Below are 24,879 nucleotides of genomic sequence, written 5' to 3' on the forward strand. Positions count from 1 at the left end.
ACACTCAAAGAGGGAGTTGTCAGCATACCTTCATAGATACATGGCTTAAAAGCCTCCTCACTGTTCAGCCACTCACTCCTTGAAGTTGCATTTCCACTGGTTGCTAAGCACTCTGCTTGTCTAGTTTCATTTTTTCCCACACTATTCTTCATAGTCTGCTTTACCCGGTTACCCCTTATCACCTGTCCAGCTGGCTTAATCTGCTGTTGCATCTTATAACAATCTTGACTATAATGTCCTACTCTTCCACACTTGTAGCAAACAACATTAGTCTTCTGCATCTGTCTTGAGAACAGACCAGAAGGTGAGGGTTTAACATTCAACTGCTGTGGGGCATATCCTGGCTTTGTACTGGTATAGTTATTAGATGGGTTTCTCACATCAATGTTCTTAAAACTCAACTGAGACCTATAACCTGTGAATTGTTGGTTCTGGTACTTGACATTATAATTCTTTTTGCTGGATATTATGTTATAGTCCTCACTCAGAGTAGCAGCCTTATCAAGTTTCTTCACCTCTCTCTCTCTCTCTCTCTCTCTCTCTCTCTCTCTCTCTCTCTCTCTCTCTCTCTCTCTCTCAAATAAGCTCTTACATATTCAGGAATTCCTCTCAGATATTGCTCTAAGACCACTAATTCTTCAAGTTCGTCCATAGACTTAACTTTAGCGGCCTCCAACCACTGTCTATAACATCTTACTTTATAGGCATAGTCTAAGAAAGTCATCTTCTCATTCTTCAAAGATCTGAATCTTTCATTGTAATATTCAGGGGTCATCTGGTAAACTTGTAACACATTGTGTTTCAGTACAGTGTACTCTTTACACTGATCAGCTGATAAGGCTAAATAGGCACTTCTTGCTTTACCAATTAGAATGCTCTGTAGTAAGACTGACCACATATCTTTTGGCCATCCCATACCTGTAGCTACTTTTCCAAAGTGCTCCAAAACTCATCTGGAGCTTCTTCTGTAAACTTTGGAATTAACTTCTGCACTCTTGCTACATCAAACACAGAGTCTGTGTTACCTTGGATATAGTTATATGGGTTTACAGGTAATGTGGACCAAGCTCTGATTAACTCCAACTCCCTTTCATGTTTTGCTTTTTCTCCGTCTTCTTTTTCTCTAACAGCCTGTATGTGCAGCCTAAGCAACTTTTTCTTTTGACTCTAGTAGCCTCAGTTTACACCAATTTTCTTCTGTTTCTAAACGTGTAAGTTCTGCCTCTGCATCACCGTTCTCATTCTCTTGCCTTAGCTTATTTGTAAATTCTACCTCAGCTGCATTCAACAATTCATATGCCTCACTTAACTCTCCATCTACTTTACCAGAGCTTATTAATGCTTGGATTGCAACACATTTGATTTGTGCCTCAATTATATCACTATTCACGTTACCCCCACATATCACTGTTAAGAGAGTCCACTGTGCCTTAGGTGAGATTCAGATAACTTTCTGATGGTTGGAGCACCTAAAAATTCCTGAACTTCAAACAGAGCCATTTTCTCTAGTTTACTCAACTAAATAGTTTACAGTACACTTCAGAACAACTAAATGGTCACTCTCCTACCAAATTATATCCCTAACACCGCCAGTATAACCCATAAATCAGAGCGATATTCTGTTTAGTTCTTCCCGGGTCTGGGCACCAGATATTTCGTCACAAAGTGATCAAGTACCTAGATACTTAAAACCCTCAGTAAGTTCTACAGTACAATGTTTAAGTATTCACTGTTTACTGCAGCCCTAATATTGCCAATTCTTTATGTGAATGTCTCTTTGAGAGGATTAGTATGATCTAGTCACAGAATTCAAAAGCTCCATTTGTTATTTGTGGAGACTGCAATGCAAATTACAGTGAGTTGCTCAATTCAAATTCCACAGATCAACATGGCCGGTCTGCTCGACTTCTGGGTATCCTCCAATTTTGCTCAGCTAACTGAGGAACCCAGCATATTTCTGGTAATACATGAGACCTCATATTCACAGATCTTCCAGCCATCATCAAGTCCAAGGTCTGTGAGTATACAGATACTTCCAGTCATTGTGCCATTGAGTTGGACATATCTGTCAATCAGTGTATTCCTAATGACACCATTGGAAAAATGGTCTGGATAAAATCTAGAGCCAACTGGGATCACATGATTGAAGCTTGTCAGGCACTTAATATTTCAGATGCTATTTTAGTAAGATATGTCCCTAGAAAGGTCATCAAATTCAGAACAAATGACCAACTATGGTTTGATGATACATGCAGACGAGATTCCCATGGCAAACAGGCCAAATTCAAGACAAGGAGACAAAACTGTTCCAGTGAAAATTACATCATTTTTGTTGGGTCTCACCCTGCTGCAAATATAACTTACCATAGAGCTGAGAGAAATTACGATAATTCCTTAAAGAGAAAACTTGAAGGAATTACTCAGCCTCATCTGTGGTGGACCAAATTGGCATCATCTATCTTTAGGTCAGACTTGTATTCCATTCCACCACTACTAACAGATGATGGCAGATTGGTTACCAAGGCTGAACTGCTTAATTGATATTTTGAAGCTAAGCAGTCAGGTGAGGATGTCCTTCTCCCTGATATTTGTCATCCTGAACATATTGACAAAGAGATGGTAGGTCGCCAAGTGAAAATAGGTTTCTTAAGAGTAATTTATTAATTACAATCACAACATGGAAGGAATTACCAAGGAAACTGGACACTTTCACTAAAGTAAGTAAGTTGGGAATTTACATAACAGCAATGATTGAGTGAATTGGATAACACATTACAATTATGAATACTGGCCACATGCAATTGGACCTGTGAGCCAATTAGGCAATAATTCTGTAAGCCCCTGTAGGGGAAATTTACAGGTAGTCAGGAACACAAACACATGACTATGCTGGTAATGGCATCGATAACACTCCTGGAATGAAACTATTCCAGGTAAGAATAACACTGAGATGATACTCTCTCTATAACTGAATAAATGCAAGAACTGGAGCCAAGGAAGTTACTGGCCAACCAAATTCCCTCCCAGGGCACATTACCTTCGTTGCTTCTTGGTTCTGGATGTGATCCAAGGTATGGACATTGTCCAGGAATCAGAACTTTTGTTCAGATGAATAAAGTGAGTTCCAAGATCACCCTGGCTTTGGGGATTCGTATAAACAGAGGTTACCCATTCTGACTATCTCTTAGGCTGATCTGTCTTGAACTGCCTTGATGGTGTGACCTAAGTGTTTGTGAGGCCTGGATAGTTGCTGGAGACATTGTTTTAGGCCACGGATGTGACGTTTACCTGGGAATTAGGAGAAGAGGTTTGGCCAGAATAAAGGTCGAAAACTCCGTGGGTGGTAAATTAAATTTGGGATTAAGATAGGGGACAGCTCTCTATACCTCCACACGTGTTGTCCCTTGAGAGTCGTAAAGACTCCTCCCAGAAAAGATGAGAAACTTACTGGTCAACAACTCTCCTATCACTTGTAGGTCCATAGGGATCCCTCTCTCTCCTACTGTCTGGTATTTCTGCCATAATGGCTTAATAGTCGGTGATTCAGCGGCGATATAAAAAATATATACATACATACATATATATATACATATATGTATATACATATATATATATGTATATATATATATATATATATATATATATATATATATATATATATATATATATATATATATATATATATATATATATATATATATATATATATATATATATATATATATATATATATATATACATATACATATACATATATACACATATATATGCATATATACCGGGTGTTTCAAAATTAGAGGCCCCCCCCTGCACAGAACAAATGGAAAGTTATGAAGTTTTCTGCTATAGCCTATCTCCAAGTCCATTATTTTAAGTTTCTATTAAGCTATTTTTCATTTTACATTTCTTGTATTTTCAGACTGAGTGACGGAGTTAGATACAGCCATGGCTAATGACTTGGAGGAAATCAGATGGATTGACCGAATCTGGGCTATAACCTTCAGAGAGGCCAGGGATGCTGGCACATCCTTCATTTCACGTTCCTGGATAGCTAAATACATTAAAAGAGATGAATCCTTTGTTAAAAGAAACTGGAACAAAATCTATATGACTGTCATCGCGAAAAGAGTGAGAATCTTGGAAGACCTGAAGTCCTTTCTCAGGAGTCAAAAGATGTCATAGCTGAGGCAGTGGGTAGACCAAGAAAGTCTTTACGTACATTGGCGCTTGAACTAGAAGCAAAAATGGGAAAGAAGAAAAGTTATAGTGCTGTATATCGTGAGTTGAAAAAATCTGGTATCAAGCCATTTCATGTTATCAGCAAGTCCAACATCACTCAGCAACAGAGAGATCGTGCATGGTTTTGTGATTCATTTCTTAAAGATTGGGATGAAGCTGACTTTCTCCATGTTGCCACATCAGATGAATTCTTCATTTCCACAGTCAGGAAGCCAAATCATAAAAATGACATCATTTGGGCTGCAAAGTTGGATGATATCAGCGATGACGTGCGCTATCACCAAGTTGTGAATTTCCTGAATGTTTGGGAATTTTTCTCTTTCACAGCCAAACGGTTAATGTGAATCATAAAAAAAGGACTGTCATGGAATGGTGAGTGCTTCAGAGAAACTGTGCTTACTGGTGGAGTATTTCCTTTCCTCATAGATCTTGAAAATGTGTTATCTGCATGATAAGGCACCATGTTTCAAGGCTCTTCAGACACAGTAGCTGCTTTGAAACAGTGGTATTGATTTCTTCTCATCAAGTGAATTTCCAGGTAGCTCCCCTGACCTTAATGTGTGTGAAAACATTGGTAGTATCTTAAAGGATCGTGCTGAAGCGCATACAGTGAACTATGATGGTATACCAAGCCTCGACGACCTGCGAAGAGAGGTGACCGAAGTGCTCAGGGAAATGGAGTTTGAGTCTCAGCTTTTTTGCGATTTGCTGAAATCATACCCCTCAAGAATGCAGGCAGTGGCACAGGCAGATGGAGGCCATGCAAAAAATATTAAGTACTCAGAGAGAAATTTAAATAAATACCTGTTCTGAATTACTTTTGTTTTTGTCCATATCAATTTAAGTTTATGCTGTAGAGGGGGGCTTTAATTTTGAAACACCCTGTATAGTACATATATACATATATATACATATACACACATACATACATATATACATATATATATGTATACATATACACACATATATATATATATGTGTATAATCATGAAGCTACAAATGTTGCTTAATATCAAATCCATGCTGCCTCGGGAATATCCCTGATGGGGAATTATCACCGAAGGGGAATTTATAAGTGATAAATGGACGGGCACTGCCGAGTCTCGATCCCGCAACACAGATACACATCCAGCAACTCCAGTCGACGTTACCACTGAGCTATCAAGAGAGGTATAAATTAATGCCGAGTCTGGTGTACTTTATTTACCCGTCGAGAGCGGGGAAATTGTACTTAGCTTCAGCTTTAACCCACCTCCACCATGATAGTTCTTGGTACATTTGGAACATGCAGCTCTTTTTATGACATTTTATATCACACCGTGATTTAGATACAATCATGAAGCTACAAATGTCGTTTAATATCAAATCCATGCTGCCTCGGGAATATCCCCGATGGGGAATTATCACCGAAGGGGAATTTATAAGTGATAAATGGACGGGCACTGCCGAGTCTCGATCCCGCAACACAGATATGCATCCAGCAACTCCAGTCAACGTTACCACTGAGCTATCAAGAGAGGTATAAATTAATGCCGAGTCTGGTGTACTTTATTTATCCGTCGAGAGCGGGGAAATTGTACTTAGCTTCAGCATTAACCCCCCACCACCATGATAGTTCTTTGGTACGTTTGGAACACGCAGCTCTTTTTATGACATTTTTTATCACACCGTGATTTATATACAATCATAAGCTGCAAATGTCGCTTAATATCAAATCCATGCTGCCTCGGGAATATCCCCAATGGGGAATTATCACCGAAGGGGAATTTATAAGTGATAAATGAACGGACACTGCCGAGTCTCGATCCCGCAATACAGATACGCATCCAGCAACCCCAGTCGACGTTACCACTGAGCTATCAAGAGAGGTATAAACTAATGCCGAGTCTGGTGTACTTTATTTACCTTTCGAGAGTGGGGAAATTGTACTTAGCTTCGGCATTAACCCACCTCCACCATGACGGTTCTTTGGTACGTTTGGAACACGCAGCTCTTTTTATGACATTTTTTATCACCGTGATTTATATACAATCATGAAGCTACAAATGTCGCTTAATATCAAATCCACGCTGCCTCGGGAATATCCCGATGGGGGAATTATCACGAAGGGGAATTTATAAGTGAAAATGGACGGGCACTACCGTCTCGATCCCGCGACACAGATACACATCCAGCAACTCCAGTCGACGTTACCACTGAGCTATCAAGAGAGGTATAAATTAATGCCAAGTCTGGTGTACTTTATTTACCCGTCGAGAGCGGGGAAGTTGCTGGATGCATATCTGTGTCGCGGGATCCAGACTCGGCAGTGCCCGTCCATTTATCACTTATAAATTTCCCTTTGGTGATAATTCCCCATCGGGGATATTCCTGAGTCAGCGTGGATTTGATATTAAGCGACATTTGTAGCTTCATGATTGTGTATAAATCACTGTGTGATAAAAATGTCATATATATATATATATATATATATACAGTATATATATATTATATATATATATACATACATATTTATATATATATATATATATATATATATATATATATATATATATATATATATATATATATATACATATATATATATATATATATATATATATATATATATATATATATATATATATATATATATATATATATATATATATATATATATATATATATACATATATATATATATATATATATATACATATATATATATATATATATATATATATATATATATATATAAATATGTATATATATATATATAATATATATATATATACACTTGATATAAATATTATATATATATATATATATATATATATATATATATATATATATATATAAATATGTATGTATATATATAAATATATATATATAGACACTTGAGTAAAAATGTAGGTATGTAAATTATATATATATATATATATATATATATATATATATATAATATATATATATAAATATATATATATATATATATATATATATATATATATATATATATATATATATATAATATATATATATATATATATATATATATATATATATATATATATATATATATATATATATATATATATATATATATAATATATATATATATATAATATATATATATATATATATATATATATAATATATATATATATATATATATATATATATATATATATATATATATATATATATATATATATATATATATATATATATATATATATAATATATATATATATATATATATAATATATATATATATATATATATATATATATATATATATAATATATATATATATATATATATATATATATATATAATATATATATATATATATATATATATATATACATATACATATACATATACATATATATACATATACATATACATATATATATATATATATATATATATATATATATATATATATATATATATATATATATATATATATATATATATATATATATATATATATATATATATATATATATATATATATATATATATATAGACACTTGAGTAAAAACGCAGGTACGTAAATGAGTAATGCGACAGATAGCAAGTTTTCATGGGACAGCATTTAAATGCCGTGACATAAACTGAGGTATGAACCAGCAAATCTTTTTTTTTTTTTTTTTTTTTTTTTTTTTTTTTTTTTTTTTTTTAAGGAAGATAGAGAGAAATCGATAGTGGCCGTGACAAGCACGGAAACTGTCCCACGGAGCTGTGTACGGAAAAATCACTGAAGCCATGAATGCTTTATAAGTAAACATTTAAAACTTGGCTATTTGAATTCGGGCGCTGGTACTGCATGACGGTGATATCGTTCTTTGCCGCTGTGAGGTTCAGTGTATGAAATGCACTCTAGCCTTTTGTTGCAATACTTCTGTAATGGTAATAAGAGAGCGAATTGTTCAGTAAAGGCCAGAAGTTAGATCCGAGGCACACCGGATATGTCTCTGATTCCCTCGGGTTAAAGGGGATGCCTTTTCAAACCTTCGGTTGATTCCATAGCCATTTCGCTTATGCCTTTTGTTCGTGAATATTACTGGTTGGCGCTCTGTTGGACCTAGTTTTGTGTTATTTATGCATCTGCGAGATAACTTTCCTTTACCAAAAAAAAAAAAAAGAAAAAAAACATTATTAGACGTGTGTTGAAGCGCGTAAAAGCTGAATTATTCTGGATGTAATTGAGATTTGTAAAACATGTTTTCTGCAAGTGACACATTTGACCTGGATAGTGATGGAAAACCTTCAGCTGAAGACCAGGATGGGCTTGTAGAAGTGTCGGAACAATTTGAGTATCGGAGTCTAAATTTCTTTTGTCGTAAATAGTTAACTTTTAAAATTAAAACAATCTAATAGACTAGTTTTTTATTTTAGTTATTTATGGATCATTATGTATTTTGTTACTATTTTACTTGTGTCGTTTATTATTTGTGATTATAATAAGCATACATTACTGGTAATCGTACTGATAAAAAACTTATAATAATATGAGAATTGAAGATTCGATGCGCCGTCTCTTTTCCCAAAGAAAAATTATTTTGGAAGGTATAGTACGAAGGATGGGCATTTGCTTAAGAATTCTCCAGCTGCATAGAAGTGGCGTCTGCATTGCTGCTTGGATGCAGGATTTGCATAGCCTTGTGTACTCTGTAGACTTGGGTCCTTCCCACCCGTTTTAATTCCGTTCAGTCCATATTCAGATCTCTGGTCTCAGTTTAATACATATTAAGTCAGCTTCCCAACTATTGCCTGTCGTGAGCGACGTTGCGTCTGATGCAAATGCAATTTAGTAATGCTCTGTTATTCTGTTTTTGTACTTGAGACTCTCTCTCTCTCTCTCTCTCTCTCTCTCTCTCTCTCTCTCTCTCTCTCTCTCTCTCTCTCTCTCTCGACGTGACTTCAGACATACGTTGTAACCTGTATCATATTTAATTTAGGGTTAGAGAGGGAATAAATAATATATATATATATATATATATATATATATATATATATATATACATATATATATATATATACATACATATATATATATATATATATATATATATACATATACATATATATATATATATATATATATATATATATATATATATATATATATATATATATACCACTACTCTTGACTGCATTTGGAGTATTTCATAGGAAGCCTATAATGACAGGCACTCACACTCACGTCTCGTCAACCATATCTTTCATTTAGTTTTAGCATCCACGCTTCAGTTCCAGATAAAGGTGAGTATGCATAAAAATCCATTCGAAAGTGCTACCTTGCATCCATAGACACCCCAGTTATCTACGTAGTATATGTGGCAGAAGAAGAACCGAGTAGGGAAGAAGTGTGGAGACATGTAGGATGGATACAAGTTTTTGTAGATGGTTCATTCATGTGGAAAGATTATAGGTGGGTGGAAATATACACAGTTCGGCATGACTGGTAATAAAGAGGGGAAGAAGACCCAGGAAGGGCTGTGAAGATGGTGTAAGAGGGTGTTGGACAAGAAGGGCCTTTATCCAGATTCCAGAAACAGCGTGTGTGCGGAGCAGGGCGGAGGTGAATGGCGCTGTGTTTGTAGTGGCGTTTGATGCGCTGTTGTCGAACCTACAGTAATGTGTACTCTATGAAACGGCTAATGCACAAGAGGATCATCCACGCTTTAGTAATGAAATCTATGAATGTGGTAGAGAAGTTTTTCTATTTGCGTCTCCCAAGGCATGTTGTTAGGGCATATATATATATATATATATATATATATATATATATATATATATATATATATATATATATATATATATATATATATACATATATATATTATATATAATATATAAATAAATAAATATATATATATATATATATATATATATATATATATATATATATATATATATATATATATAAATATATAACAGAAATAAATTTCTGACTATATATATCTCTCAGGTGGATATATATACTATATACAAGTCTAAAAGAAGTTGGAACCTGATAGCAACTGCACCCATTCCTACCTGGGCAAGCTAACTGCTTGCATATCAGTGATTTTCCCCAACTTCCCGACTCAGCAATGACCCAATAGACAACATTTCATTCACAATCCCTCAGAAATAAGATAAAATCATCAACACACAATCACGTGTGGAACAGAAATAAATTTCTGACTCTATCGAACCCAGGTCTCTCAGGTGGAAATAATATAAGTCTAAAAGAAGTTCATATAACTGTTACCTGGGCAAGCTAACTGCTTTTACCAGTTGATAAATGACCCAATAGACAACATTTCATTGAATTATCCCTTCTGTGAATAAGATAGAAATCATCAACACAATCACGTGCGGAACAGAAATAAATTTCTGACTCACGGAATCAGGACTCAGGTGAAAGCAAGGGTGTTACCCACTGGCCATATTTCGTTGGAACCTGAGTCACTGCACCCAAGGAATTACCTGATTCCTCTGTCCGTCGCTGGTTTCGACTCAGCAATGACCCAATAGACAACATTTCGGTGGACTTATTATCAACTGTGAAAAGATAAAATCATCAACCCACAATCACGTGTGGAACAGGTATAAATTTCTGACTCACGTCGGGATCGAACCAGGTCTCTCAGGTGGAAAGCAAGGGTGTTACCCACTGGGCCATACAAGCAGAAAATATAATTATTTCCAGTTGCTAGAGACTTGAATTGATATTAAGACCTGGGTTCGTTTGTAGCTATATATATATATATATTATATATATATATATATATATATATATATAATATATAAATATATATATATATATATATATATATATATATATATATATATATATATATATATATATATATAATGTATATAGTAAGATTGAATGAATAAAGTGATTACACTCAGAAATGAAGAAAAAAAAGCCGTATAATGAACCCTTTATCTTCCCGACCCTCTAATATTTACTGAGTTCGATTGCCACTCTAATTGGTGAGCAACTTTATCTTTTGTTTGCTTTCTCCGTTTTTAGTCATATCCCTCAAATCATGAGATGCGCTCACTCTCAAAAAAAGAAAAAACCGCTATAGTCTGGCATCTGAGTTTGGTCCCCGTTGGAATTCCATTATTGCTGTATTAATATCACTCTAATGGGGTTCCAATCCTTCGCATCGGCATTGTGATTGATAAATAAATTGAGTCGGATTTGGTACTTGGGGCCCAGTGCGCGAGTGGCACGGAAATTTAGCAAAGGTCGTACAAGAGAGAGAGAGAGAGAGAGAGAGAGAGAGAGAGAGAAGCTTATTCATGTTTGTGTAATGAAAATCTTTTAGTGTGAGGTAGAAACATAAAAGAAAGAGAGAGAATGATGTGTGCGAGAGAGAGAGAGAGAGAGAGAGAGTAATGTGTAAATGTCAGATGTCATTGTGCTAAGCTTCCTCTTCATATCTTTTGTTTACACCACTTGGTATGGTGTGATGGAGCACATACTAAAACAAAAAATAAATATACTGTTTAAGTCTATTGTCTCAGCCGAATGACTCCCATGGGTTTTCGTTAATGCATGCGCGTGTGCTCTTCATTACAGGATTGAGTAAAAAATCCTTGTCACTGTGTTGATAAGCATTATTGTTGCTGTGATAGTGTATAATGATGCGCTCTCTTTCTTCCTCTGTACTAACGGGGAGTTGGATAAGAGAAAATCATTTGCTTTTAAAACTAAACTGAATTCAGTCACAATATATTGTAAATTGTCCATTATGATTCAAGTATATACTTATAGAAGTGGACTCTGTAAATTTTACATACACTCGTATGTATTTGTGTGCAGGAGTACATGTGTACAACATTTTATATATAATATATATATATATATATATATATATATATATATATATATATATATATATATATATATTGTCACGAAGTGATCAAGTACCTGGTTATTACACAAATAATAAGACCAAAAAATTTACCTCACTTCAGCCAGACACTTGAAACCTCCTAACAAAAATATTAAGACTGAATACTGTAAAGGTACAGTGATCCCTTAAAACTTCCTTAACACTTGAAAATTCAATCAAAATTTATCAAGTCATGGGTGAGGTAACAACTGTTAAACTATAAACAGACTAGGGGAGAAAGGTCATCACTCCAACAAGTACTATAATTGTTTCCCCTGGTTCGATTTCACCTAGATAAGTCTCAGGTAAACAAACAGATATATCACTTACCTTGTACACATACACAAATATCTCTAATCACTTGTGGTCAAAATAAAACAATGTGTTTTTAAAACTTTAAACGGACAGATTTATTTCTAAGTTCAAAAGTTATAAGCAGACTTCACAATCTCAAAAAGATTTACTATTACTTGACAACAGTGTAAGATTTAAGTATTTCTTAACCAAAATCAATTTACAAAACTTTAATTTATCATGAAATAATTTAATAAAGTAAAATTCAAACCATTAACTCTCACTCAAGTTTTAGATATAAATCTGAACATCTGCAATTAGCCCAAGTGTTCACTAAAACATTAATAAAAGGGAGTTAGCACAGGTATTCACTGAAATCTCAATAATAAGTATGCACTGAAATCTCAATTATGCAAATTAACACCAACAAAATTCTGAGTAATCACCAAAACAAAACTTTGGGTAACACTGTGAAATTATACACACAGACATGTAAGAATGAAATATGCAAAAAATGGAAATATACCAACAGCAATTTCACTGAGACAAAATATGGTCAAAGATTATATCAGTCTCCCAAAAGATTACCTTCACTTTTCCAAAAGGCTAAACTCACATCTTTCTATAAGTTCCTCAGTGACAGCACTTCAGTTTTCAACATAATTACAATGCAAGCAAATAAGCACATTACTTTACTCCTTTGGTAATATATACACAGTGGTTGAAGAACACAAATATTTAGGAATTATACACAAAATATTATATTTCGTGGGAGAGATTTATAAAACTTATATATTTAGGGAGAGCAACCAATTATACCCTTATACAACAATGGTAAATGGGAGGGAGAGAGAGAGAGAGGGGCTGCTATATTTACCAAATCCCCTATACTACTGACTGTCTCTGGTCTCCAATTCTCTTTTATCTACTGGAGCCCCAATGGGTTATCAACTAGCCATTTACAATCTTTGAATAACTGATTTCCTCCTTCTGCCTCCCAGTATACAGAATACACAAAGAATACACATAAGGAATACACAGAAAGAGTACACACAGTGAATACACACAGAGAATTCTAAGGCCTGGGAAAAGGTATGGGTTCTTACCTGATGATTGACATTTCCTGCTCTGAGTTAAGCACCTGGGTAAACAGAAATAAATTTGTGAACGATCTGGCTCAAAAAGCCCTGTCAACATGTCAGACCTATCTTTCCTCTCCCTTATCGTTCTACTCAGACTATGGAATACATAATAAGGCACAGAGAAAAATAATAATTATAGAACAGGCACACACAATAAACATGTAATAAGGACTTAGACTTGCGAGCGCTGAGACCTGTCATATCGTCAAAGATAGGCAAAGTGGCCCTTCTGATACGACTTCCTTTGGTCCCATGCAGCTGTGTCAACACATGAAATGGTTATCTGATAATGTTTCCAGAATCTCTCTCTCTTTACAGAATTTAAACTTTAACTTCATGAACATGGTGTGTTATAAACATGAATGATTATACATTACAAAGTCACCTCAAAACATATGAAATAGCTGAAATTATATCAAAATACAGAACGTAAGAGTCATCTGTAAGAAATAAAGACATCTCAAAATCATAGACATTAAATCAAAACATACACATAATCTCCTATTATAATATATATATATATATATATATATATATATATATATATATATATATATATATATATATATATATATATATATATAATCAATAAGCTACAAATGTCCTTTAATATCCAATTCGCTCTACCTCGGAAATAATATATTTTCATATATGTTACCGAAGGGGAATTTTTTAGTTGATAATAAGTTCGTCGTCCCGTGGGCTCGAACCAACAAAAGACAAGAACTCAGGACTACAGTGATGCCTTTACCCACGCGGCCAACAAGTGAGGTATAAGTTGATATTGGCTCCCATCTACAAATTCCCGCCGAACTCAGGTTTTCGTATTTAGAGTCAATATCAACCCACCTCTGCCATGCTGACCATATAGTGCGTTTGTCGCACGCAGCCATATTATGACTTTTTATCACATCACCGTGATTCATATACAAGCATTAAGCTACAAACATCCTTCAATATCCAATTCGCTCTACCTCGGAAATAATATATTTTCATATATGTTACCGAAGGGGAATTTTTCAGTTGATAGTAAGTTCGTTGTCCCGTGGGCTCGAACCAACGAAAGACAAGAACTCAGGACTACAGTGACGCCTTTACCCACGCGGCCAACAGATGACAGAAGGGTTAATAGGGGAAGAACAGTGGTTTTGGACAATGAATAATGTTAGTGAAAAGTGACTATTATGGAGCAGTCATTCAAGGTGCATTGTGGTGTGTGCTGAGGATGTATGATATAGACAGGTTTTATGTAAGAGTAGGTAGTTGAGAGAGTGATCAGTGGTGTAAAAGTGAATCAGAGATATGGGTGAGTAATGCTCCTTATCTTTCATATATTTATGAATGGAATGATGCAAGAAGTCAAAGAACAGTAGAAGTTGATGCAGTATTGTTGAAATATATAACAATGTGATGTGAGATTGTTTGGTTATTTAGGAAACAGTGGAGTCTATAATTTTGAAATGTAATGGTGAAGTAGGAGAGGAAGGCTTAGAAAGTACTAAAGAGGGGGGTTTGAATAATTAAAGGAAAGGAATGACCTCAATATTCTGGAAGCTCAGGAATCCTTCAAAGCGAGAGTTGTTTGGCTCTGTAACACTCAAGCTATGATCCACCTCTCATTATTTAAAGTATGACTATCTTTTTTTTAACTTGAAGCCATCCTGCGGGAGGCGAAATAAGATGTATATATATATATATATATATATATATATATATATATATATATATATATATATATATATATAAAATAATGTAAAATACAAAAATACATTTGGGTAATTAAATTAAAATATACTACAGCCTGTATCATTAGTGATGTTTTGTATCGACAAACAGCATTAACTTTTTGTATCTTACTCATTCTTGCGTAAACGTATGCATGAGTATGTATTTTCGTGTATGACACCTGTGCAGTTATTTGGGAATCTGGTCCTTTAGAAATGACGTCTGTTATTCTAATCTGGTAATTTTTCCTTTTTTTTTTGTTTTTGTTTGACGCGAAGTTAGGAAAGTTCCTGTTTTCAGCGTTTCAACTGCCCTAAAACAAAACATGTCACGTTTGGTAAAATACAAGTTTGTTATACCTTTGACCAAGTGTGTGTATGAGAGAGAGAGAGAGAGAGAGAGAGAGAGAGAGAGGAATAGGAAGTCACAATCTGTTACATAATGTATTTGGGCGTATGGGCACTGCCTAAGGTGTGCATAACACGGCACACTGTAAGAATCGTACCCTCGACCGTCAGCTGCACATCTCTCTGACTTTTGCTTTGTACCTTTTCTACGATCATTTCCCATTCATCTCTCCAGCTTCTTCAACTTTGCCCTTCTTCAGCAATTCTTCTCTCGTAAAAGCAGTCTTCGTCGTGTGAGGATCCAGGAAGGGCTCTGTGGTCCGGCCACTCTACATCTGAGTAGTAACAAGTTCCCTAATCTGAAAACGTTGCTACCGATAATAACATCGTCTTTAAGCATCAGCTGCATCGAGCTGCAGTTACTTTTGTGTCTTTTTATAGTCTCTCGGCTAAGACAGACCTACTGTACAGAGGAACCGTCCAGCGTTTCTCCAATAAGCTTTGTTGCTTTCATCGTGATATGTCTGCTTAAAAGAGCAATGTATGTTTTGTCAGTTCCCTGTAGCGTTTTTGTTGATGTCATGGAATGAGGCGTGAAATTGCCTGTGTAAATTTTAGTGAAATACTGTGGTTTTTCTCTGTACGAATTTATATTCAGATTAATTTATAAATGATAAAAACAATTAATTTATAAATGATAAAATACCTTCATTATGATATTGATGGGATTAATTTTTCCCTTATTTTCAATTATTGTCTCCTTTGCTATATGCTTTTATCTTATGTAATGTTTCATATGGATGACGTCTGAACACATGAATCTTCCGAAATCATATTTGAGGAAAAGTCACAATCGGAGGTTCTGTAAGTGGTAACACGATTAGGAAAACAACAATTTCATCACAAATTCATAATGTGGAATTTCCCTGGTCACATCATTTCCCGTCTATTTTTCGTTGTAGTGAAGAATCCCCCAACCTGGTAATTTCCTGCGGTAGTTATCCTGTTATGTCAGGGAGACAAATCTCTGAGGGAAACTTCATTTAAAAGAGTGGCCGGCCGTCATAGCTGACGAGGCCTGGGCCGAGGTGGATTGGTCAGGGAGGTGGGGTGGTAGAGAGCCGGACTGGAAGTGGAAGGGCCGAACGAACTAGGGCCAGCCTGCAGTCACTTGGCCCCGTTGGACTAAAGTGTTCGAAGAGAATGTTGTTTGTCCCCAGGGAGCCATGCGATATGGGTACCATCTTCAGCGATTATCCCCCTGGGATTCTCGCTGTGTTTTCAATATGAGCTGATGCTTCAGTGAGGGTTTCAGTCCTTGGGAAGCGGGTCTTGCCCATCACTGATGTAAGGTGTCTATTTCTTCGTTCAGAAATGAGGGTTTTATTTATCGACATTTAAGCAATACTGGTATGAATTTTATTTTTAGCGCAGCATGCTGTGCCGTGTCAATTTTTCTGAGATTTACTTGTTTATATTTACAGGAACGTAGTATTATTAATAAGAAAAAGTTTAACAAGACTCAAGGGATGGCGAGTGGAAAAGGTGAAAAAATATACCACGATGCTTTTTATTATTTTTTTTATTACTTGAGCTATTAATGGTCGTAGATGCCGTGTGGCAATGCTGTTTTTGTTATGTAGTCAGCAAACATTTGGTTGTCTCCCACATTTTTTATTCTTCCTCTATCATCGGCAAAAACATGTTTGTATTGTGTGTTCTGTCTTTACGTTAGATCAACAAATGGAGCATCGTTGCATATGAGTTGACTTTCTTTCATTTTTGTTTTACAAATCTTCGTTGTGTTTGCATTCTTCAGCCTTACATTGAGCAGGTCAACAGGTGCTGCTTCCCCTTTATAAGAGTTAATTGAGCAGAAATTTATTTTAGGTGCGTAGCTCATAAAAAATGTCCAAAAGCATTTTTTCCCCAAATCGAAAACAGGGCGCCTGAAAATGCTATCTCTTAATTTTCTTTTCAGAATTTTGATATCAGCTTCGCTGTTAATAACAAGTTCAAATAGCCCGTAGCCCCTAATTATTCCATGCGTATTTATAAGGAATAAAGCCTTTAGATCTAATTTTTCTTTGAAATTATTTTGGCATTGCAACTTTTAAAAATATTTTGATATTGCATATTTCTAATAGATCCTGTTTTCTTCTGTTACAGAACAAGGAGTGGATCTTTTAAGGTAAGAAAAACTCCCTGCATAGCACAGCGCGTCTGCCCTAACAGATCTTTCAAATCTTCTTAAGGTCAGTCGTAGGAAATTTGGGCTCTTCGAGGTCAGAATTCAAGCTTGTAAAGCAACATTCGTAAATTGTAGTCTCATCTTACTCGTTCTTCATCGCAAAAAATAGCCTATTAGGAAGCCAACTCAAGGTACATTTTAATCGAAAATGAGACACGCTTTGTGCTGTCGAAAATCAGACGCTGGTTCATTTTATTCCTGATGTGTCAGTCCAAATGAAAAAAGGGAATTGGTGTTAGCAGACACAGGTGGGCAAGGAGGATAACTAGTCATTGGATTGGCGAGCTGGGTACCGCAAATCTTTTGGAAACCCAGGAAATTGCTTTGAATTGTTTTCAGTGGGACTTGCGATGTTGTCTTTCAGCAAGAAAAAAATGTTATCCAAAGTCTTAACATTATTCTTTACATGTTTGTTCTCTTTAAAATTTATGGAAAAAACCGAGACCGTTAGAAAGTGAGCCAGTTCGGGTTTGTCCCCACACAGGAGAAATGGATCATTATGTTTTGTAAATATTTTCCAAAATGTGCCAATAGATCATTTTCATTGAGACAAAATGCAGCTCCCTTCCAGGCTATGCGAGCTTCTGGATTAGAGTGCAGAAAAGTAAATTTTCTGCAATGGTTGATATGCATTTCACTGAGCATCCTGTGGTTCAACAATTAAATCGAGGAGTTAAAACAAGCAGCCATTCAAGATTTAAATAGTGAAGTAGAGTGATCCTATTTACCTGTTTGCAAAAATCTAAAGGTGCTTCTGATTTATATCATTCCATATTTTTGGAGCCAGTTACAATTAATGTAAATTTCATATCCTCTTGAACATAATTTTGTCCCAGTTTATTTTTTATTCATTATCCATCTTCCTTGTTATATTTTGTTAGTTTTCCTTTCCCGATTTGTTAAACAATCGCCTACATCTGAAGTGTGTCTATTGCTAAAGTAGAAGGGACCATCGTTATATGAGATTCTTTATGGCTTCCATGGACCCTACCTCAGGGAGGTTGTTTTGGAAAAATATGTGATGGGCGTTTGAACAGAATTTCTCAAGAACGGTTGGACGGGAATGGAAGATCGTGGGTGAAAACATTCTAGTTTAACCATCTCTAGAATAATAACTTTGAAGGTCAATGAACAAGTGACGATTTGTTGCCTTGGAAAGTGACCTTGTTAGTAAATATTCCAACCTTTAAAAACTGCAGATTCAGTGAGGCTGCATTGCACTGAAGATTCAGTGATCAAATTGGAGTGTAATTATTTCCTTCAACTCTCAGCTCGAAAGGTTTCTTGAGGATCCTGACAACTGCGTTTCTGGTGGATAAACATCTGTATTCAAGTTGCTTGGCTTTGGCGAACATCTGCTCTCGATTAAGTATAAAACTCCGATGAAGTCCTATGCAGATGCGTTTATATCTGAGCTGTGCTTTCGACCCCAATCCCCCACCGCCATTACCCCAAGTAACAAAAACAAGAACAAAAAGAAAAGTTTTGGACGAAATCCTTAGAGCGTTTGCAGTACTTCTCGTTTGAAATAGATTATTCCTATATTTTGCCTGATGCCATTTGAATAATGAAAGCCAGCAGTTTAGTGGTATTATTTAAGGGAAGGTATTGACTTTGGAAATAGATGGCAGAGTTCTTTGCCAAATGGAAAACTGCATATTTCAAAATGCGCATAAGAATATTATCCTTTAGAGTGACACGTGTGCAGTTCAAGATTTGATATTTGTAACTCCGTGGCTGTCGTGAGTTTGAGTGAGAGGAATTTAATAAAAGAAAAGAAGTTATCTTGTTCAAGGTAAATATTCCGTGAAACCCGCAAAAAGAAAAATGTCTTGAGTGAAAGAAACGATTCCTTTGCAAAGAGCGACTGACTTTCAAGTAGAACTCGCTTGATCTGGTATTGGATCTCTGTCATAGGAATTGGCTTGTTGAGTGTTCGTCAGCATATCGCAAAAATACTTTTTTCATTTTTTCATTTGCAAGTAGAAAAGCTGCTTAGTCCCCAAAAGCATTTGTGGTTTAGGTTGTCCTTCATTTTTACCGCTCTGATGAAATGCTGTGTTAAATATTAATAATAGTCGAGAAGTTGGAAATGTTATGTATATATGCAAGTTTGTATGTTCACTGTACACTGTATATATATATATATATATATATATATATATATATATATATATATATATATATATAATATATAATATAATATATAAATGTTTATATACATTATAAATATGTATATATATGTGTTTGCATATGCAGACTATTGCACACATATATCAACATCTACACAAGTTTATTGCATGTTAAAAGCTAACTGTAAGTGCTTTTGCAGTGTCATTTTGTTTGAAGAGCATTGGTACCCATGTTTGTTCGTGTGTGCAACAATGGGAAGCATATAGTAAACGACTTGGCTTCTGAGAAAGAAATGGACGATAGTGGACCCTTGCACCTGCTGTTCATCAGTCATGCGATTCTGAGGTCGCGGATCAGACTCCCGTCAACTTCTGCATGACGTCATCGTTGTTCCTGCAGAGGTCATTTGTTACAGAATTAAGTGGGGGAGGAAGGGTAGGCGTTTTGGCCCGCCTCAGGTGTTGGGAATCGTCTGCACAGGCAGGCATTGCAGAGGACGGGTATGACATGGAGTCCATGACGCTGCCCTCGTGTAGAGAGAGAGAGAGAGAGAGAGAGAGAGAGAGAGAGAGAGAGAGAGAGAGAGAGAGAGAGAGAGAGGTCATCCGACACTCTCACTTCGCTCTATACCTGTTCGAGTGTGAACCTTTAATGGAGGAGAGCTTTTCCTCGGTAATGGTTACGTACAGTATGTATTGGTAACTCTTGCTGCTTTAATGTTGGCATGCTCCCACTCACCCACGGAGCGTTCGACCTGAACTTGCCCACATTCATGTAAAACATTTATAACTACATACAAAATTGTTGCATGCATGACTTTTGCTATGTACATAATTTCTTTCATACATATATGCATACATTACATATGTACATACATATACTGTGCAATTGAATTTTCCTACCGATCCACATAGAGAAACTCTCTCTCTCTCTCTCTCTCTCTCTCTCTCTCTCTCTCTCTCTCTCTCTGGTCATTCGTTTTAATTGATCTGCAGGAGATTGGCCTGCGCACTGGAAGGCTTAAGACTGGGAAAAGTAAAAATAGATTGTGTTGTACGTTCCTTGTCATGTAAAATTTTATCGTCGTTGAATTGTGAATGCTGTTTTAGAATCGCATCTCGAGAGCGGTATTTGAGAGGTTTATTTGTTATTAATTGTCCTTGTCTTATGCAAGTTCACACTGTAACAAGCTCTCTTACTTGGCATTATATTTCGTTGCCTCTGGAGAGTTTAGTGATCGGTTTTCCAACGGTGGTTACCGTTTTGCTGTCAGTGGATGATGCATTCAAATTTCGAGCCGTTTTTTCTCGCCGTCAGATCACTCTTTGGATTCCAATTCTGGTCGCTAGATGGCGTAGAAACATGGTCGTCTTTGCTTACTTCTTAGGAATATGTTTTGTTGACGGTACCATTCCATCTTGACCTAATCGTTTGTGAGTTGCAACGGATCCCTCCCCTAAAGTTAGATCACGGTTACTAAGTGTATTTTAGCGTGTTTTTAAACTTTTTACGTTACATTCTTTTTCCTTTTTTTAGGTGATTTTTGAAGTTGATTTTTTACTTAAATATTGATTGTTTTCTTTAGGGAGTTTTTATTTATATAATTCCGTTATAATAATATATCAGTAAACGTTAAACGCGGAGCGCGCGAGCACACACACACACACACACACACACACATATATATATATATATATATATATATATATATATATATATATATATATATATATATATATATATATATATATGTATATGCAGATGGAAAAAGATTCAACGTGAAATATCGATGGACCTTTTCTAGAGAAAAGCGACTGATTCTTTGTGATTGAAAATGAAATACTAGGCTTGTGAACTTGGTAGTTTGGAGAGAAGTTTGTTTTATTGAACTTCGTGCTTCCTAAAGAAAGAGTCACCTTTTCAGTGAGAGCAGATTGGCTTCCAGTTTTCTGTAAAAGAAAACTATTGTGACGCCTTTGTCTGTCCGTCCGCACTTCATCCTGTCTGCCCTCAGATCTTAAAAACTACTGAGGAGGCTAGAGGGCTGCAAATTGCTATGTTGATCAGCCTACCTCCAATCACCAAACACCAAATTGCAGCCCTCTATCCTCTGTAGGTTTTATTTTATATAAAGTTAAGGTTAGCCATGTTACGTGCGTGTGGCAGCGCCTTCCGGAGGCGTGTGACGCAACCTCACTTCACCGCATCTGGGGAGTCACTGAGCGCTGCGAAGTCGTTGCTTATAGTTTTATACAGCATTATCTGCCTAGCATCATCCGCTGTGCAGAAAACTCGATTGCGCCGAAGAAATGTTTGCGCATTTTTTACTTGTTTGGTAACGTGACGAAGGATGCAGGAGACAAATAAATACACATAATTTGATCGTTTTTATAAAGCGGCTTGTGTGAAGCATGTTAAGCATTTTAGGTTAAATAAATGTGTGCTTACAGATCTGTCTCCCACGCTGGGCTTTGGGGACTATAACGGTTTGGTTCATATCTAATTGAAGTTTTTCTTTCTTTTTACGTTAGGGAGGAATGGACGTGAACCCTACGGTCAGCTGTCATCCCTCCCCTCGTGACCGGTAGAGGCGCGAGTTTCAATGTCCAAACATAGAGCTGTTAAAGAGGAAACCACCAAAAAACCGAAGTCTTAAGATCTCGGTTGTAGGCACGGCCAAACCCTTCGGAATTTTTCTGCTATTCGTGAATTTACAGATAGTGGGAAAATGGTCGACTTTCAGAATGTTGCAGTGTTCCAGTTTAAGGTTTTAAGTGTCTTCAACTGTGTTATACCGTTTATTTTCAAAAAGTCTGCCAGCTCGTGCAGAGAACCACATGAGTGATAACAAGAATTTCAGGGTCTCGGGGGTTACGGTAGTAATAACAACAAATGAGTAAATACATAAATATATTTATATATATATGTATATGTATATACAATGTATATATATACATATATATATATATATATATATATATATATATATATATATATATATATATATATATATATATATATGTTTATATATATATTGTATGTTTTGTGCCTTACATGTAACAGACGAAGTTAATATAGCACGCAAGTTGAAAAAAGGTTAAGTATACCTTAGTTTAACCAGACCACTGAGCTGATTAACAGCTCTCCTAGGACTGGCCCGAAGGATTAGATTTATTTTACGTTGCTAAGAACCAATTGGTTACCTAGCAATGGGACCTACAGCTTATTGTGGAATCCGAACCACATTGTAACGGGAAATGAATTTCTATCACCAGAAATAAATTCCTCTAATTCTTCATTGGCCGGTCGGAGAATCGAACGCGGGCCCAGGAGAGTGCTAGCCGAGAACGGTACCCACCCGTCCAATGAGGAAGCCTGGAGGTCGTGAACCCACGTTTGCCTTTACAGTGGGAGCTTTGAGGGCAGTTGTGATCATTCTAAAGAGTTACCCAAGATGAGGCAGTGTAGGAGAGTGAGCAGCCGTAGGGCCCAAAGCAGGAAGGTGTTCTGAGAAGAAAAACGCTTTTGAAAAACATCTCGGGAAAAATGCCGCATGATATATTTTTCCCTCTTTATGAAGAGAACTTGTGTTGTCAGGAACTTTAGGAATCTCTGTTCAATGTATTTGCTAAGTTTATTAATATGAAAGTGATTACAGGAAGTAATCGCAGCTGGAACAGAAACAGCTTCATCGTCAGAGAGGATCGGGAATTGCGCTTGTCTCCGATGGCGGTGCAACTGGAAGGGTCATGAAGCGTCTCGCATGACGACGATACTATTCATAGCGGGAAGGCTTTCATGGAATTAGAATTTCCGTTTTATGCAGCGCAGGAAGGTAAAAGAGCTCCATGGCAGTAATGGAGGTGCACTCTGTTTAAAGTGGAAGACAGAAAAAAGAAAGTATATTTATCATTGGTGTTGCTTTCCATGAGAGAGAGAGAGAGAGAGAGAGAGAGAGAGAGAGAGAGAGAGAGAGAGAGAGAGAGAGAGACATGTTTGACTTATTTTATGTTTGTGTGCATTGTTACTTCTTAAGATGATCAAAGCAACATACTTGAAAGTCGATATTACCGATATTTCAACATGTATTTTTCAAGTCTTTTCAAAGAAAGTGTCTGTTTGAATGCCGATAATAGAGTAATTTGCAGTTTGTGAGAGAGCTGAGGGAAACTGGGTTTGTTCTGGTGTTTTGTGATATGAAGTGAGGGATCTTGATTGTCTCTCCCGAGGCCATAATTGAGACGGCAGTTTTTTCCCAATAGCCTCAAGAACGAACTAAAATGCGGAAGGGAAGATCAGGATGTACAAAAGGAATCTGAAAGGGTCTTGCAGTTCCATGTGACCGTCGCGACCGGCTGGGTTTCACAGGTGTGAGCTATCTCCAGGTGTAAAGTCCCTCCACCCCTCCCCCCCACCCCCCGGCCAGCAAGGGTCGTTCTCTCATGAATTCCTCGTCGTGGGGCCTCTGTTACCCAGGACCCACTGCTTTTAACCAACCTTCGCTCCTCCTCTCTCTGTCGCTTTTCAAATACCCCCCCTTGGGGCGTTTAATCGTTTTTTTATAGTTCCCCTATCAATCATTGAATAATGATTGGCTATCGAATGAGACCTAATCGATCACTTTTTTCGTTCGGCCCTTTGGTTGATTTTTGTGCAAGGGTTGCTGAATTTGCCTTGTTTTCCCAAGTTTATTGTGTTCATTTTGTGTTTGGATGTTTTGACAGTTTTACTGCGTATCCTCTGGAGTTTCTCTAATGACGCTTGTTCCATCAACGTAGTCGTCATGTGTTTTATTCAAGTTTTTTATCTGTCTGTAGTATGTTGTGGTCCTTGGTATACCAGCTATCAGAAGCCTAACC

General features: G+C 36.2%; 1 protein-coding gene across 3 annotated transcripts in view; it reads left to right on the forward strand.

Moving 5' to 3' along the window:
• Positions 1 to 24,879, forward strand: part of LOC136836302 (ras-related protein ced-10-like) — a 383,808-nt gene that overhangs the window by 77,563 nt on the left and 281,366 nt on the right. For 2 of the 3 annotated variants that reach the window (XM_067100416.1, XM_067100417.1), the window contains exon 2: positions 17,806 to 17,827. The exons of the other annotated variant lie outside the window; for it this stretch is intronic. The gene's annotated coding sequence lies outside the window, so the exon portion shown is untranslated. The remainder of the gene's footprint in view (positions 1 to 17,805; positions 17,828 to 24,879) is intronic. 3 annotated transcript variants of the gene reach the window in all.

Source organism: Macrobrachium rosenbergii, chromosome 56 (assembly GCF_040412425.1).
Source record: "Macrobrachium rosenbergii isolate ZJJX-2024 chromosome 56, ASM4041242v1, whole genome shotgun sequence".
NCBI classification, from domain to species: domain Eukaryota; kingdom Metazoa; phylum Arthropoda; class Malacostraca; order Decapoda; family Palaemonidae; genus Macrobrachium; species Macrobrachium rosenbergii.